The 17,873-nt window shown below is 43.8% G+C and overlaps 1 long non-coding RNA gene across 1 annotated transcript; it reads right to left on the minus strand.

The window, feature by feature from the left end:
* Window positions 1-1,805: 1,805 nt before the first annotated feature.
* Window positions 1,806-8,020, minus strand: LOC122460430. The gene is made up of 3 exons (XR_006281732.1): window positions 7,970-8,020; window positions 7,721-7,873; window positions 1,806-3,127 (listed from the first exon to the last, which is right to left on the minus strand). It is a non-coding gene; the product is annotated as an uncharacterized LOC122460430 (long non-coding RNA).
* Window positions 8,021-17,873: the final 9,853 nt, after the last annotated feature.

Raw genomic sequence — 17,873 nt, forward strand, 5'->3', positions numbered from 1 at the left:
TCTGTTATCCCCATAATATCTGGTTTCACTTCTTGCACCAGTAGTTCTAGTTTCTCCATTTTGTTACCTAGGCTCCTCGCATTGGTGTACAAACATCTTAATTTTTGCTGTTTGACTTTGCTCACATTTTGTACCCTATTAGGCACAGTCATTCTACAGCCAGTATAACCTATTAGACTTGTATCCACACTGCCCTCGCTCCTTATATACATTCTCCTACCCACGGCTGTATCCTTTCTTACTTCGTCTTCTTCCCTCTCAATGCTAAAATCCGGCGTGGAGATTACCTGGACATCTCCCAACCGTCTCCCCCAAATTCCTAGTTTAAAGCTCTCTTAATCAGTTGTGCCAGCCTTCATTCTAGAAGTCTATTTCCTTCCCTACTCAGATGAAGTCCATCCCGAGAGAACTGCCCTCTGTCCATGAATGCCTCCCAGTGGCCATACATCCCAAAGCCCTCCTTATAGCTCCTTATAAGACATCTGTTGACAGTCATAATCTTGTCACACCTTTGTTGCCCTTCTCTAGGAACAGGCAGGATCCCACTAAAGATCACTTGAGCCTCAATTTACTTAAGCATCTTCCCCAGCCTAGCATAGTCTCCCTTAATACTTTCCAGCAAGAATCTAGCCGTATCATTTGTTCCCACATGAAGGATAATTAGGGGATTCTTTCCCGCTCCCTTTAGGATCCTTTTCAACCTCAGGTCTACATCCTGTATCTTAGCACCTGGAAGACAGCACACCCTTCTATTCTCTGGATCAACTCTAGTTACAGGCCTATCTATTCTTCTCAATAAAGAGTCCCCGATCACATAGACCTTCCTTTCCTGTGACAGTGCTATTCTCCAGTCTCTCCCCTGTTCCCTTTGGCTGAAGTTCTTTCCATTCCTATTTTCCCTTATAATCCTCTTCAACCCATCCTGTATCCTCCTGGGGCTCATTATTTGGTGTAGTCTCCCTTGACTCTTCCCCTTTTCCTATAGGACTAGCCTCTCTTCTCTTCTTCCTTACCCTTTCACCTTCAGCAGCTACCTGCTGAGCCCCTTCTTCATTTTCCAACTCTGCAAACCTGTTCTTAAGCTCTATTTCTCCTTCACTAGCCCGTCTTTTTCTCTGCCTGGTTCTTTTAGTCACATGCTTCCACTGACCACTTTCCTCACCCAGTCTCCCCTCAAAATTCCCCAGCCCTGCTTCCATCTGTAAGTCTGAGCTTTTCCCTTCAGATACCTCATATCTTTGCTCCATCATCTGCTCAAACCCCTTCCTAAACTCAACCAGACTTTCCACCTGCATCTCCAGACCTCGGATCTTTTCCTCCATCAGCTCTATCAGACGGCATTTCATGCAGAAAAAACTCTTACCAGGTCCCCCCTCCAGGATCATGTACATACCACAGCTTCCACATCCAGTCATCCTCAATGTGTCTTCCACTACACGAGTCACTCCCTCAGCTGCCTCTGTATCTGTCATCGCCTTCTCTTACAACAGAACTCCCACTCAAACTCCCCTGTTTAGAGCTCTGTTTGCTAGCTCCTGTGCCTCTGCAGCTGTCTGTGCCGCTGCCTGACTGGCTGGCTACCTTTATAGGATCTCTAGTCAGAAAAGCCCCGCTCCCTAATCAGGGCTCAGCTTCTCTCTCAGCACAAAGCCCCTACAAGCCTCTACACACACACACACACACACACACACACACACACACACACACACTAAAAATACAAATACAAATAAAAATTTAATAGAAAATGATATCTCTCTAATAGAATTTTTAAACCAAACTATAAAGTAGAGAATTATAGACTTGCCATAGAATTCTATAAGCTATTTAAATATTATATGGAAAGGTTATCCTTTTGAATTACATTTCATAGTACTTTTTTCTAAGTTCCGGGAAAGTTATGATACCATTTGTTCTATCCAGCTTTTTTTATAATTGTGCCCATTGCTGAAGCATCTAAGCACCAGTACTAAACAAGTTTGGAGAAAAACAAACCACCCCACAGAAGGTAATTAATCATTTTTTCTTGTACCATATAGTAATCAGCTTGCATCATGAAGCACTGGACTTGATTGGGATGTTTAAAAAAGAAAAATAGACCAAACTGTCATTGTGCCTAGAACTTCTTTCTGAATCTTTCAGAGGTTACTCAGAAATTAACTCAAGTCAAAAATATGTGAACACTGGATATTTACTATCCCCAGAATGGGGCAGAAATAGTAAAGAAAAGTGCTGTCTGCTTCTAGTTAGGCAGATACGTATTTGCCTGATGACAATACCCACAGGTCCAGTAGGTAGGTCTTACTTGACAGATTCCATAAAACAGTTGACAAAGACATCATATTACATATTGGTGTTCATATAAACAATTTTCCTGTGACAATTTCATTTTGACAAGGCATTAAATTTTGAAATCCAGGTATCAGAAAAGGTCCTTTACTCTTTTGTGAAATGAGAAATGGGTTGTAGTGGTCCATTGTGCTAAAATTATTATGGACAGGAGTTTTGCCTTTTAGAGTAGCATAAGTTATGAAGTCATTGAAAGTTATGTAAGTGGGCTGTCCATTTGATTTGCACAGGAATCTGAATGAACCAAACTATATCAGTATTCAGATAAACCTGAATATCTTGGTAACTGATTTTTTTTTATCAGACTTTTTCTCAGGGAGCTGTTGATGTTTCTGAAATATCAGGATCTGATGGTTTTGTGGTATAGCCACTATCTATCTAGGACCAGAAGAACCATGAGTATTTCAGATCTAGTGTTATTTTGGCTCCAGGGGAGAATGCACGCATGCAAATAAATACAAATATTCAAATATGTACCTTCATTTAAAAATATCAAAGGTCAGATATCTCATTAGGAATTTGTATTAAATGTATTGTCAAATGCATGCAGTGTGAAGATGCACATTCCCAATAATGTAACATGATTCAGAAAGAATATGATTAAGGGAAGTGGTTAAAACTGTCCGAATGAACAACATCCGGAGCATGTGACATAGCCAAAGTCAACTCCAGAATTGTGATGAATGGTGTCTCTGAAGTCTGTCAAGGAGCCAGATGTCTTTTCTGAAACTGTATCTTCAAAACTTTGTCATCTGCAACTCTAGATGACCAGCCATAGGGTCTGAGTAGGACATGAAGAATGTTGAACATAATTCATAAATACACTAACATTTAAAATAATGAATCTACCCTAAACCTGTAATAATAGTATTTTACACTTCTTTAGTACTTTCTATCTAATGATCCCAAAGCACTTCAAAAACATTTAGCCTGTAAAACAGGTAAATATTGTCGACCTCATTTTACAGCTGGGAGAGAGGTAGGGTTACTACCAGTGGAAATACAAAAAACCCAGCATCCCACCCCAAGGCAAGCCCACTGCAGCCCCAACCACAAGGCAACTTTGCAGCTCCCACCCTTCAGCGTCCACTTACAGTGACTCAAATCCTCTCTCGCACATACATGCGGTGCGCTTGCGTGTTGGTGGGTAGACAGCTATTGTATTTTCAATGGGTTTGATCCGTTATCACTTAAACTGTGGAAGTGGGAACACTGCAGCATCTTTAGCTGAACACAGAAACTTTTAACACTAGATAGCCCACTATATTGTGATTATAACGCAAATCTTTAGACAGACGTAAAATCCCCCTGGCAGATTAAATTATTTTTCTGGAAAATGGCAAATCCATAAAAAACCTGGCCAGGCCGGTTAATACCAGCTAGTGGTAACCCTAGGAAGGATGGGGGAAGATAGATTAGGGCCCAAGCTTCCAAACTCTACAATTAGGTATATAAATTCACGTCTCATAGATCCTACATTGCTTAGCACCTCTGAAAATCAGACACTCATTAAGCAGCCTATATATGGATTTAGATGCTAAAGTCACATAATGAGGTTACATTAAAAGTTGTACTAATTTGGTTAAAGATTTATTAGTTGATGATTAAAAAATACTTTGAAAGATAGAAAGCACTACATAACTACTTATTATTTATTAAGACTTGTGGTTTGTCATAGCAAAAATCATTTTAGTTAAAAGCTATGCGTTCGTCTCTTTATTTCTCATTAGAAAAGTGTTAAATAACTGTCATTAATAGTGCCAAAGCATATAGGATAGGACCTTCCCCCAATTTGCAATTGTATTGTATATGCAATAAATAGGTATAACTGAAGGAGAGTTAAAGATAGTAAGCTTTCAACCTTCACTAAAAATGTCATTGTTTTGTGGTTTCATGATAGACCCTCAAAGCCTTATTAATGAAGTTATTTTATATCGTTTTAAAATATACTGTTGGGGAAATTCAGCTAGAGGACAAGACCAGTCTTGGTCTTTTTATAAAGGTTATTTTTTACTTAAATTACTTCCATATTTGTGATTTATATAGAACTTTTCCCATTAGTTGCTATTTGCAGACAGATGTTCTTCTCTTACCAATGATGGACATAGGTTCAAAGGAAAGGCAAATTTTGCTTCCTCTATCTGCTGAACTTCAAAGCAAGTCTCAGCCAGTCCCCCTCTGTGGACCTTCATCTAATCTATAGCTTTGAGTGTGCATTGAAGGTGAAGGCTCTTCACACAGTCTTCTATCTCTGGACAAAGTGCAGTAGTTGCTGAACTTGCAAAGCTTTTAAATGGACAGGGAGGGATTAGCAACTTTTGGCTGATGTCTGTGATCCTCTGTAAGGGTGGCAAGAAAGAGCCACTTCCAGCCTCCTTCAGAGGTAAAGAGGAGAAGCTGCTATCACTGATCTCCTGCAATTTTCAGGCAGACATTCTGAGAGTTCATGAAGATGTGCAAGATGTTGGTTTGGATTCTGGAATCCCTATTCTTTAACACTGGATATTGGGGAGCTGGAGAAATCAATTTTTCTTCCTGTGGCAGGGTGGACAAGGTCCAGAGACCCCCTGCAGGAAGCCTCATGGTCCTGCATCACCTTGCCCCAGAATAGAGCAGTGAGAAGTCCTCCAGGCAGCCTGGAATGGCTGCAGAAGAGTGGCCAATCAGAGGGGCTGCTGAAGCGACTAATCTGGAGTCAGAAGAGCCTTATATAAGACAAGCAGTAGAGCAGAGAAGTTCAGTGGCTGGGTGGAATTCAAGGAGTGAAGACTGGGTGACTGGCTGGCTGAAAGATCAGTGGTACTGCGGGCAGTTCACTGTGGAGAGCTCACTGCAGATAGGACTGAAGCCCAGGGAAGGCTGCTAAAGACCGAGTGCTGGGCTAGTGGGAAGAGCAGCAGGACCAGCGGAAGATCAGTGCGGGCAAACTGAAGCCCAGGGGGACTGAGCACAGAACCTGCCCAGGCCAGGGAGGGTACTGAGATGGGCCCCACTAGTCTGGTTGAAGACTGAGTCAAGGGAGGCCTGCTGAAACACCCCTAGTCGCGGGTACCGAGATGGGCCCCAGCTGGCTGGTTGAAGAAGGCAATGCCTCTAAAAAGAAGCCTAAGAGCTACGGACCCATACAAGGGCCATGATAAGAACTTGGGACTGTATACCCTGGAAGGGGGGACAGCATGTGTGACTCGGCTGGAGGGCTGAGCTGCCAAGAGGACCAGTGGCTGGGGGATACTTGTGAGAGGCAGATGCCACCCTGATGTAAGACCAAAAAAGAAAAGAATGCTCTCATGTAACCAAGAGAAAAGGGAGCACATATGAGAGGTGGGTGCTGACTCCATTATACTTCCCTATTAATGAATAATTATGGTTTGAAGTGTTGTACTATAGCTGTTAAGCTCTAATAGTAACTAAACTATATGTTTGCTTAAAATGAAGGTAGGTGTCTTAAATCAAGTTTTTACCTAACAGCAAGTAAAGGTTAAAGTGTTAAAGTTTTAAGTAAGGAGGGTACCATGGAAAATCAATCAAAGAAAAAAAAGTTACATACAGCCACAGCTAATACAGCATTATTTCTAGAAAGGAGATATGTTCAGATATAGTTGGATATATATGCAAGATAAAGAGAAGAGGAGAAAAATAGTGCAGGGATATTACAGAGGCTGAATCCAGCATGGATACCAGGTAGACTAAGAATATAAAAAGATCTGAACAACTTCTGAGGATCAATAAGGCTAAAGCAAATTTCACAAAGCATCTAGTACTCAATTAAGAGTGTGTGTTTGTTTGTTTTTTCCTTCCCCAAGGATATACATACACAAAAGATGGAATTTGACAATAATCACAGAAGATATCATATGAAAAGGATGAGCCCTGAAACATTTAAACTGCTTGTCAAATTATTTGTACAGACAGTGACATACTAAGGGACTGTAATTCTGAACATTAATTCAAAAGATGTGGAGGATAAGAAAGAAAAGAAATGACAAATGCCTCATTCCCTCTGTGAAAATCTCCCTCCCTTTCCCCCCAAGAGGAAATGCGGACAAGGCTTAGAGATTCAGAACTATAACTGCTTCCACAGTATGTGGCAAAGGCAACACAGCTATGTTCCCCCAAGGCTCAGTGATGTTCAGAAACTAGAGCTCTAAGGATTCACATAGGCCACCTCCCTCAAAACAGGAGGTACGGCCCAAGAAATTTTAGGCATGATCAGCCTGAAATTGGCTGGGATCCATTTCCCCCGAGAACGGTGTTGCTTAGAGTAAGGTCTGTAACCAGGGCAAGAAACTGGACCATACGTAGAAGGCAACACAAATCAATTCATGTGGTAGCTGGATGCAAGAAACCAAGTCTAAGCCACAGAGAAAAGCCAGAATAACTGAGGGAACACAACCAGCTCCCATTTCCAGAGTTGACTGTAAGGTAAATCTGGCACACTGGTGAATATATAAACCTTCAGCAAAACAACAGGGTGAGAGAGAAACATGGGCTAGAGAGTTGGTTGTGATGGGTGATTCTGTGCCAGAAACACAAGTGACTAAGGAGGAGAGACTATTGAGAAAGCAGTGGTCTGCAAAGCATCAAGGAAAATGTCTGTAGCTCACCATGCACACCAATGGCGTAATATCAACAATAATACCATGAAAAATAATAGTCACCCATTAACTAAGCATGATGGATGGGAGGAGACATAATGACAGAGAAAAGAATTAAGGCAGGATGAGAGAGTTTTATCTGCCTGAAGGACGCTAGCCAGAGAAAACATAAGGAATGTAAGGATGATTGATCCATATTTGTATCTTTTCTCGGACTAAAAAATACTGGCCTTTTTGAATCATTTATTTAAAAAAAGTTGCTTCCAGAATCTTTTATTTTTCTATCCCTGTGCATATGTCTTTCTGTTTCTTTATTGTTCTGTGAGGGAACAAACGTCCAACTGTGATTACAGTATAAGTTTTGACAGTTGTTTTTATTATTCTGTGGAAGAGGATCCTTTCCATAGGCATAGCTTTAGTATGACTTTACTTGACAGAATTGGTGTGTACTATTAAATTTCTTTTGAAAAATTCTCTTGTGGGTTTTTATGCTGTCATGCATCAAGAATTGCACTATACTTTTATTTAAAAATCAATAAAGTGAAAGTTAAACCAAAAAGAAACAGCTCCTAACAAATACCTTGTTTAATCAAAGGGCATGTAAAGTTCACTAGTTTTCCTAAATCTGGAATGTAGGAACAGAAGAAGTCAAAGTGTTTTATTCTAAATAGCAACAAAGTTTTTTGTTTTTAAAGTGCTAGATCTTCTATGCACCCCATTTTATATTTAAAAATATTAATTTAGGAAACATTAATGTTTGTTTTTAATAGAAAATTTACTTTATAATAGGGAATTTCTTCAAGCTTCTATTCTCAGATTTCTCTTTCTGTGCTCCAAAGCAATTCTTTCCTTCAGGTGCTTAAAGGAATTCCATTCTGATGCAAATGTATTATCCATACTGTCAGAAGATTGGCCCCAAATTCATCTCTCAGCTGAAATAAGTGAGGATGCAGTAGTGTAAATGAGGGGAAAATTTGTACCTTTGAATTAAAAAAACAAACCAACCCAGAAAGTGTTTTTGTGCCTACCATCATACACCTTGTTCCAATGGGGAAGAGATTGTCCTTCAATTTGCTCTCAAAGCCGTGGTCTACACTAGGTGTTGAGGTCGAATTTAGCAGCATTAAATCGATGTTACCCTGCACCGTCCACATGACGAAGCCCTTTTTTTCAACTTAAAGGGCTCTTTAAATTGATTTCCTTATTCCACCCCTGACAAAGGGATTAGCGCTGAAATCGGTTTTGCTGGGTTGAATTTGGGGTACTATCGACGCAATTAGATGGTATTGGCCTCCGGGAGCTATTCCAGAGTGCTCCATTGTGACCACTCTGGACAGCAGTCTCAACTCAAATACACTGACCAGGTAGACAGGAAAAGGCCCGCGAACTTTTGAATTTCAATTTCCTGTTTGGCCAGTGTGGCAAGCTGCAGGTGACCATGCAGAGCTCATCAGCAGAGGTGACCATGATGGAGTCCCAGAATCGCAAAAGAGCTCCAGCATGGACCGAACGGGAGGTACGGGATCTGATTGCTGTATGGGGAGAGGAATCCGTGCTATCAGAACAACGTTCCAGTTTTTGAAATGCCAAAACATTTGTGAAAATCTCCCGGAGGCCATAACAGGGACCCAAAGCAGCCGCGTGAAACTTAAGGAGCTGAGGCAAGCCTACCAGAAAACCAGAGAGGCGAACGGCCGCTCCAGGTCAGAGCCCTAAACATGCCGCTTCTATGATGAACTGCATGCCACTTTAGGGGGTTCAGCCACCACTACCCCAGTCGTGTTGTTTGACTCCTTCAATGGAGATGGAGGCAACATGGAAGCAGGTTTTGGGGATGAGGAAGACGATGATGATGAGGTTGTAGATAGCTCACAGCAAACAAGTGGAGAAACCGGTTTTCCCGACAGCCAAGAACTGTTTCTCACCCTGGACCTGGAGTCAGTACCCCCTGAACCCACTGAAGGCTGCCTCCCGGACTCACCAGGCAGAGAAGGGACCTCTGGTGAGTGTACCTTTTTAAAATACTATACAAGGTTTAAAAGCCAGCATGTTTAATGATTAATTTGCCCTGGCATTCATGGCTCTCCTGGATATACTCCCAAAGCCTTTGCAAAAGGTTTCTGGGGAGGGCAGCCTTATTCCATCCACCATGGTAGGACACTTTACCACTCCAGGCCAGTAGCACCTACTCGGGAATCGTTGTAGAACAAAGCATTGCAGTGTATATTTGCTGGCATTCAAACAACATCCGTTCTTTATCTCTCTGTATTATCCTCAGGAGAGTGATATCATTCATGGTCACCTGGTTGAAATAGGGTGCTTTTCTTAAGGGGACATTCAGAGGTGCCCCTTCCTGCTGGGCTGTTTGCCTATGGATGAACAGAAATGTTCCCCACTGTTAGCCACGCGGTGGGGGAGGCACAATGCGACCTTGTAACGAAAGCACATGTGCTATGTATGTAATGTTAACAGCAAGGTTTACCATGAAAGAGTGTACCCATTGTTCTATAAAATGTGTCTTTTCAAATACCACTATCCCTTTTTTTTCTCCATCAGCTGCATGTGTTTCAAGGATCACAGGATCTTCTCCTTCCCAGAGGCTAGCAAAGATTAGAAGGTGAAAAAAATGCACTCGTGATGAAATGTTCTCTGAGCTCATGCTGTCCTCCCATACTGACAGAGCACAGACGAATGCATGGAGGCAGACAATGTCAGAGTGCAGGAAAGCACAAAATGACTGGGAGGAGAGGTGGCGGGCTGAAGAGACGGCTGAAGCTGAAAGGTGGCGGCAGCATGATGAGAGGAGGCAGGATTCAATGCTGAGGCTGCTGGAGGATCAAACTAATATGCTCCAGTGTATGGTTGAGCTGCAGGAAAGTCAGCAGGAGCACAGACCGCCGCTACAGCCTTTGTGTAGCCAATGGCCCTCCTCCCCAAGTTCCATAGCCTCCTCACCCAGACGCCCAAGAACACAGTGGAGGGCCTCCGGCCACCCAGCCGCTCCACCCCAGAGGCTTGCCCAAGTAACAGAAGGCTGGCATTCAATAAGTTTTAAACTTTTAAAGTTTGTTGTGTGGCCTTGTCCTTCCCTCCTCCACCACCCCTCCTGGGCTACCTTGGTAATTATCCCCCTATTTGTGTGAAGAATTAGTAAAGAATGCATGAATGTGAAGCAACAATGACTTTATTGCCTCTGCAAGCGGTGATTGAAGGGAGGTGGGGAGGGTGGTTAGCTTACAGAAAGTAGAGTGAACCAAGGGGCGGGGGTTTCATCAATGAGAAACAAACAGAACTTTCACACCGTAGCCCGGCCAGTCATGAAACCAGTCATGGTTTTCAAAGCTCCTCTGATGCGCACCGCACCCTCCTGTGCTCTTCTAACCACCCTGGTGTCTGGATGTGCGTAACCAGCAGCCAGGTGATTTGCCTCAACCTCCCACCGTGCCATAAACATCTCCTCCTTACTCTCACAGATATTGTGGAGTGCGCACAGCAAGCAGTAATAACAGTGGGAATATTGGTTTCGCTGAGGTCTAATTAAAACAGTAAACTGTGCCAGCGCGCTTTTAAATGTCCAAATGCACATTCTACCACCATTCTTCACTTGCTCAGCCTGTAGTTGAACAGCTCCTGACTGTTCTCCAGGCTGCCTGTGTATGGCTTCATGAGCCATGGCATTAAGGGGTAGGCTGGGTCCCAAAGGATAACTATAGGCATTTCAACATCCCCAACAGTTATTTTGTGGTCTGGGAAGAAAGTCCCTTCCTGCAGCTTTTGAAGATGTGAACGTCATGTACCTTTCCCGGCCATCCCATGTTGTTGTTGGTGAAATGTCCCTTGTGATCCACCAGTGCTTGCAGCACTATTGAAAAGTACCCCTTGCGGTTTATGTACTCGCTGGCTTTGTGCTCCCGTGCCAAGATAGGGATATGGGTTCCGTCTATGGCCCCACCACAGTTAGGGAATCCCTTTGCAGCAAAGCCATCCACTATGACCTGCACATTTCCCAGGGTCACTACCCTTGATATCAGCAGATCTTTGATTGCGTTGGCTACTTGCATCACAGCAGCCCCCACAGTAGATTTGCCCACTCCAAATTGATTCCCGACTGACCGGTAGCTGTCTGGTGTTGCAAGCTTCCACAGGGCTATTGCCACTCGCTTCTCAACTGTGAGGGCTGCTCTCATCTTGGTATTCTTGCGCCTCAGGGCAGGAGAAAGCAAGTCACAAAGTTTCATGAAAGTGCCCTTACGCATGCGAAAGTTTTGCAGCCACTGGGAATCGTCCCAGATCTGCAACACTATGCGGTCCCACCAATCTGTGCTTGTTTCCCGGGCCTAGAATCAGCATTCCACCGCATGAACCTGCCCCATTAGCACCACGATGCCCACATTGCCAGGGCATGTGCTTTGAGAGAAGTCTGTGTCCATGTCCTCATCACTCTCGTATGCGCGCTGACATCGCCTACTCGCCCGGTTTCACTTTGCCAGGTTCTGGTGCTTCATATACTGCTGGATAATGCGTGTGGTATTTAATGTGCTCCTAATTGCCAAAGTGATCTGAGCGGGCTCCATGCTTGCTGTGGTATGGCGTCTGCACAGAAAAAAAGGCACGGAACGATTGTCTGCTGTTGCCCTGACAGAAGGAGGAATGACTGACGACAATGCTTACAGGGTTGGCTTACAGGGAATTAAAATCAACAAAGGGGGTGGCTTTGCGAGAAACTGAATGGCCGCCTCAAGGATAGAGCTCAAAACTGGGTTTAGCAGGCCGTTGATTTCACAGAGGGAAGGAGGAGAAAATGAATACAAAACAAATCTGGTCTATTTCTTGTTTTGAGCCACTTCATCTATCTTTATACATCTTGCTGGCAGCAGACTGTGCAGTACGACTGCTAGCCATTGTCAACTTCTGGGTGCTTGGCAGAAGACGGTGCAGTATGACTGCTGGCCATCATCTTCTGCTGGCTGCAGATGAAAAGACAGTGCACTGCTGGTAGGACTCAATTGCCATGAGACGAAACAAGGGAAATGACCTGGATGAGTCACTCCCATGTTTGCACAGGCGCCCGGTTAAAAGAGCACCCAGGACTACGTCGACGACGGCTACCAGTCATACTGCATTGTCTGCTGCCAAAAGGCAATAAACTGCTGCTGTGTAGCAATGCAGTACCCCCTCTTCCAGCACCCCGGAGACATATGGTGATGTTAGCTGAGCGGGCTCCATGCTTGTCGTGGTATGGCATCTGCAGAAGTAACTCAAGAAAAAAGGTCCACAACGATTGTCTGCCCTTGCTTTTATGGAGGGAAGGAGGGAACGGGGGCCTGATGATATGTACCCAAAACCACCCACGACAATGTTTTAGCCCCATCAGGCACTGGGATTTCTACCCAGAATTCAAATGGGCGGTGGAGACTATAAGAACTGTGGGATAGCTACTCACAGTGCAAAGCTCCGGAAGTCGACAGTTGCCTCGGTACTGTGGACACAGTCCGCCGACTACATGCACTTAGAGCATTTGTGTGGGGACACACACACTCGACTGTATAAAAACGCTTTTTACAAAACTGACTTCTATAAATTCGACTTAATTTCGTAGTGTAGACATACCCTAAGAGATTCTCTTTCCTTAGGGTTCAGACCTCTGCAGATGGAAGAAGCTTGTAAAAGCTATATATAGTATTGTGTTCCACTAGCAATTTCAGTGTAATGCACATATAGAATAGATCATCGTTTATTATCTGGTCTTCATAAAAACTATGCAAATAACTGTTATTACTAAATGTGGAATTTTGATTAGTTTTTCATTAAAATCAGGTAATAAATGATTTATAGTAATATCATTATAAAATAAGAGTGTTCTTTCAGATTTGTTAAACTAAAGTACACTGGTAAACTGAGTGTTATAAGAAATGTTCTTATCTGGGGTTTCTAGAAAGTGTTTACACAAATCCGGTGGATTCTCCATTAGCAGCTGGATCATTTTTTCTATAAATGACCCTTATGGGATAAATGCACAGATTTTTTTGCCTTGTATTCCTGTCTTATTTTATTTCATGTTGCTGTGATCGGTCATTCCAACTTTGAAGTTATAAAGTGTTTTGTCACATCAGAATCCAGGTGGTATTCCCCGCTCTCTGAGAGTAGCGTATATCAACAGTGGCATTCATGTAAAAACCCTTGCATGCAACATTCACGTACACAGCAACTGAGTAACAGCAGTGTAGTAGCTTTCCTACTTTTCTGTTTAATACAGCACAGTGATCACCAGCTGAAGACACCTAAGTGTTTTATCTTGTCAATACCTTAGCATGGTTTGGTACAATTAAGTTCTACTGTTACTGGTTTTGATTTCTGTGTCAAGCCCCGCGTGCTTCATAGGACAAATGTGCATGCAGACTACATTGACAAAGAGTGAATTCTAGAACAAAGCATCATATCTCTGAGCTATGGGGCCGGCTCCTTTAAAAGAGTCATTTTATTGTCTAGTGTTAATGTTGTCTAAAGTTAAAACACAGAGTATCCATTTTTTTAGATCAGATGTAAAATCAAAGCTCTGACCATGTCTGGTAATTAAAGAACCTATGACTCTTTTTATGTGAGAAGCTTTGCTAACCCCAGCATCCTGAGCAAGTTACATTTTTGGGAAATATGTTTTCCCTACAGTTTCTAGTGGACAAGTTATTTTCCACTTCCTGCCCAAAAACGTTGTAAGCATGATGTGAGAACAGTTGAGGTCTTGAAAGGAGGAAATCATTAAAATGTTGGTGTAGATGAAATGTAAGCAAAAGGAAGAGCTGTGTTTAAAGTGAATAAGAGATCCCCTTAACTGAGCCTTTCTTGAAACTTTAAAAATGCTACCTATGTTAAAAAAATAGTTTCCCCCATCATTATTATTCACCATGGAGACCTACATCTGTTGGATACAGGTACTCCTGTTGCCTGACTTTGCGTTTATATCTGATTGCAAAGATGGTGCTGGCTCTTACTTGGGCTTCCTTTTGGAGGATATATTTTAGTTGTTAATTGATGGCTTCCATGTTGTTTAGTTTAGCTGACAACTTCCATGTTGTCACCTTGTGTTGACACAGTTGTGCATGTAGTTACACTCAGATTTGTCTCTTGCTGAGATAAGCACTCTGTTATGATGATGCAGTGGCTTAGAGCTGTGGTTGACACTGTGGTCAATGTAGTACAAGTATAGACACTGCGTGACCTATATTGACCCTAACAACACTCCAGCAGCTGTCCCACAGTGGCCAACTGACCTGGTCACAATTGTGAACTCCACTGCCCTGGGTCATGGAGACTGGAACCCCTCACCCTCCGTTTTTAAAAACCCACTTGCCTTTCCCTGATTTTCCAGCTTGGCAAGCAAACCCAGCAGCTTTCTTTGTTGTATGTAACTGCCCAAACCACCATGCCAGCTACATGCTCCAGATGCCTTCCTGCCTTGGAGTGGACAGGAGGTATTGGATCTCTTGTGCCTCTGGGGAGAAGAGTCTGTGCAGGCAGTTATGGAGCAGTCAGAGACATGTGGACGTCTATGAGCAGATTGCAGGCTAAGGCTATGACAGAGATTAGCAACAGTGCCGCAGGAAAGCAAGGGAACTGCAACAGGCATACCAGAAGGTCAGGGAGGCCAACAGGCAGTCTGGTGCCGAGCCACAGACCTGCCACTTTTACAACTAGCTGCGTCCTATACTCTGTGGAGACCCCACCAGCACCCTGCAGAGCAGACAAACCTCTGCTGTGAACCATTAGGAGGAGGACACGCAACCAGTGGGTCCAGCTATACCATGAGCCAAGATCTGTTTGCGATTCTGCCGCAATCTAGTCAGTCCCAGCATCCAAGCATTGACAAATCCAGTGCAGAGGAAGGAACCTCAAGTAAGCGTGTGAATGCATTTCCCATTACTATGTTTAAATGTACAGATAGTGGCTGGCCCCAACGTAGCAGGGCACTTATAGCAATTTTTCACTACTTTACTCGTACTAGAAGAGATAGCAGTACAACAGAGCCGTAGAGTTGTTACCTGTTTTTTATTCCCTGTAGGGTTAAGGGGCACATGAAGCAGCTGGTTTATGTACAAGGATGTCCCTTAAATCCTTCTGAGAGATCTTGATGAAACTTTCTTGGAGGTACTCTGCAATCCTCTCCTGAAGATTTCCAGGGATGACTGCCTTATTTCTTCCTCTGTGGTAGGACATTTTCCCACACCAGTCCACAATGACTTTGGTAGGCACCATGATAGTAAACAGGCTAGTGGCATATGGGCCTAGTTGGCTTCAGGAAGCCAGCAGCAGCTGGGATCTCTGTGCCTTTGTTACCCTCAGGAGTGAAATATCAGCTACAGTCACCACTGCTCCTGGAAAATAGTACCAGTGCTCAAAGCCATTGCCCTGCATTCATACCCATGGAAATAGAGTCTGAAATTTTATTGTTTAATGCAACTGAACAATTCAGTCTTCATTTCCCCCTCTTTCTCCAATCCCCACACCCCTGCTGGGCCATAATCTCCAGGGCTGGAGTGGTGGTGTGCAAAGGTGCTTCAAAGCTGAAGTGTCAATAAGCATGTCTTGTTTAAAACTTTTGGGGAGCAATGGAAGGGAGTTCTTAAACTTCTGCTTTCTGTTGTGACTGTAAATATGATACTTCTGTGTATTATCTGTTGCTACTGCTGTTTTGAGGGGTCCCCCCTCCACACCCATGGACCACCTGACCATGATGAGGGGGAGAAAGAAAAGGACACGGGAGGATATCTTCAGCAAGATCCTGCAAGCCAGTGCTGCATCAGACTGTAAACAGAGAACCTGGAGGGTGAATACAGCAGACTGTATGGAGAGGGAAAGCATAGACAGGTGAAAGGCTCACAAGTTGGAGAGGATGATGAGCTAGGATGACATAAGGCTTCACTAGTAGAAAACACAGATGTTGCAGTCTCTTGTTAACCTACATGTTCAAAAATCACAGGTTTGCCTCCATTTTCAGCCGATGGAGTACTCCATTTTAGCCCCTCCCTATACCCCCACAACATTCCTATTGACATTAGGGGCCATAATCTATCCCTAGCACTTCATGCCGGGGGACAATAAGGACAGCCACAGCTTCATGTACACTGATGTGTTAGAATAACGGTTGCTGTATATGTAGCCAAATTGAACTGAAATGGACATGAATGTTCTTTCCCCTTAAGTTCTGTTCTGTTCAGTTAATATATTTCAGAAGGTTTTATTGACCTTGTTTTCTATTGCTCATCGTTGTCTTTTTGTCTGGTTTTGGTAAGCAATAAAAATCTGTTTTTGGTGCATATTCATCAACAAAGATTAATTATTTAACACATAACATAAGCTGCAGAATTCCTAGCACTACTGAAAGCACCTACCACTTGTTATTATACAGGGTGACAGAACTCATAGGATCAATGACAAGCAGTGTAATCATTATAAATGGACGGCAAACAGTGCAAAAATTAATAGGTGCATTAATAGACTGTTATATTCATAAATTTACACCAAGCACCACACAATTTCTAATAGCCCCCAAAACTTCAGGGCCAGATAGACGACAGTCCACCACACCACATTACTGTTGCTCACTGTTAGTGCTCTCTTAAGGCCTCCCTCAGCTGCATAGCTCCATGTTGAGCTCTTCCAATAGCCCTTGTGTCAGGCTGTTCAAATTGTGTAGATAGCTGCTCCAGCTCTGCCCTCCACCCCAGTGACAGCTTTTCCCTCTTTTCCTCACAGATATTATGTAGGACACAACAGATTGCTATAACCATTGGGATATTTTTCTACAGAGATCCAATCTGGTGAGTAAACAATACCAGCATCCTTCCAATCTCCCAGAAGCACATGCAGCTGCCCTTCTGCACCTGCTGAGCTGGTAGTTGAATCTTTCCTTGGTGCTGGTAAGGTGACGAGTGTATGGCTTCCTGAGCTGGGGAACAAGGGGTAGGCTGGATTCCCCAGGATCACTACTGGCATTTCCACATTGCCAATGGTAATCTGCCAGTGGGGAAAAAATGTCCCTGTTTGCAGATTTCTGAACAACCCTATGTTTTTAAAGATGCGAGCATCATGCACCTTCCCTGACTAGCCAATATTGATGTTGGTGAAGTGTCCTTGCTGATCCACCAATGCTTGCATAGATAAGGCTATGACTTAGTCATGAGTATTTATAGCATAAGTCATGGGTAATAAACAAAAATTCATGGCTTGTGACCTGTCCATGACTTATACTATAAATACCCCTGTCTAAATCTTAAGGGTGCTGCTGTTGGGGATGTGTGTGTGTGTGTGTGTGTGTGTGTGTGTGTGTGTGTGTGAGGGACTACTTCTGTGGGGCATCTGGAGGGGCCACTGCTGGGGGGTGGTGCCCTGGGAGGCTGCTGCTGGGGGGTGGTCGACTACTGCTGGGGTGGAGGCAGGGCCAGCCATGGCACTGGCCACCCGGGGACTGCTGCCATCAGTGGCTGCACTGGCCACCCAGGGACTGCTGCTCAGGCAGTCCCCGGGGCTAGTAGCATCTGGTGCAGCTGACCCCAAGGCCATTCCAGCAGTGGCAGGTATGGCTGTCCCCAGGGCCACCTGAGCTGCTGGCTCCAGAACCAGCTACTTGAGTGGCCCTGGGGCCAGCCACACTGGTCTCCACAGAAGTCACGGAGGTCATAGAATCTGTGACTTCCACAACCTCCGTGACAAACACAGAGCCCTAACCATAGACAAGTAGCTCTTTCTGTTGATGTAGCCTATGGCAAGGTGGTCTGGTGCCAAAATGGTGCAGTTTATTGCCTGACCACAATTTGGTAACTCCATTACTGAAAATCCATCCACTATGTCCTGCATGTTGCCTAGAATCCCAGTCCTGTGTAGCAGAACATAATTAACAGCCCTGGATACTTTAATGATCACATTTTCCAACTCCAA

This window comes from Dermochelys coriacea, chromosome 5, assembly GCF_009764565.3.
Source record: "Dermochelys coriacea isolate rDerCor1 chromosome 5, rDerCor1.pri.v4, whole genome shotgun sequence".
Taxonomy (NCBI): domain Eukaryota; kingdom Metazoa; phylum Chordata; order Testudines; family Dermochelyidae; genus Dermochelys; species Dermochelys coriacea.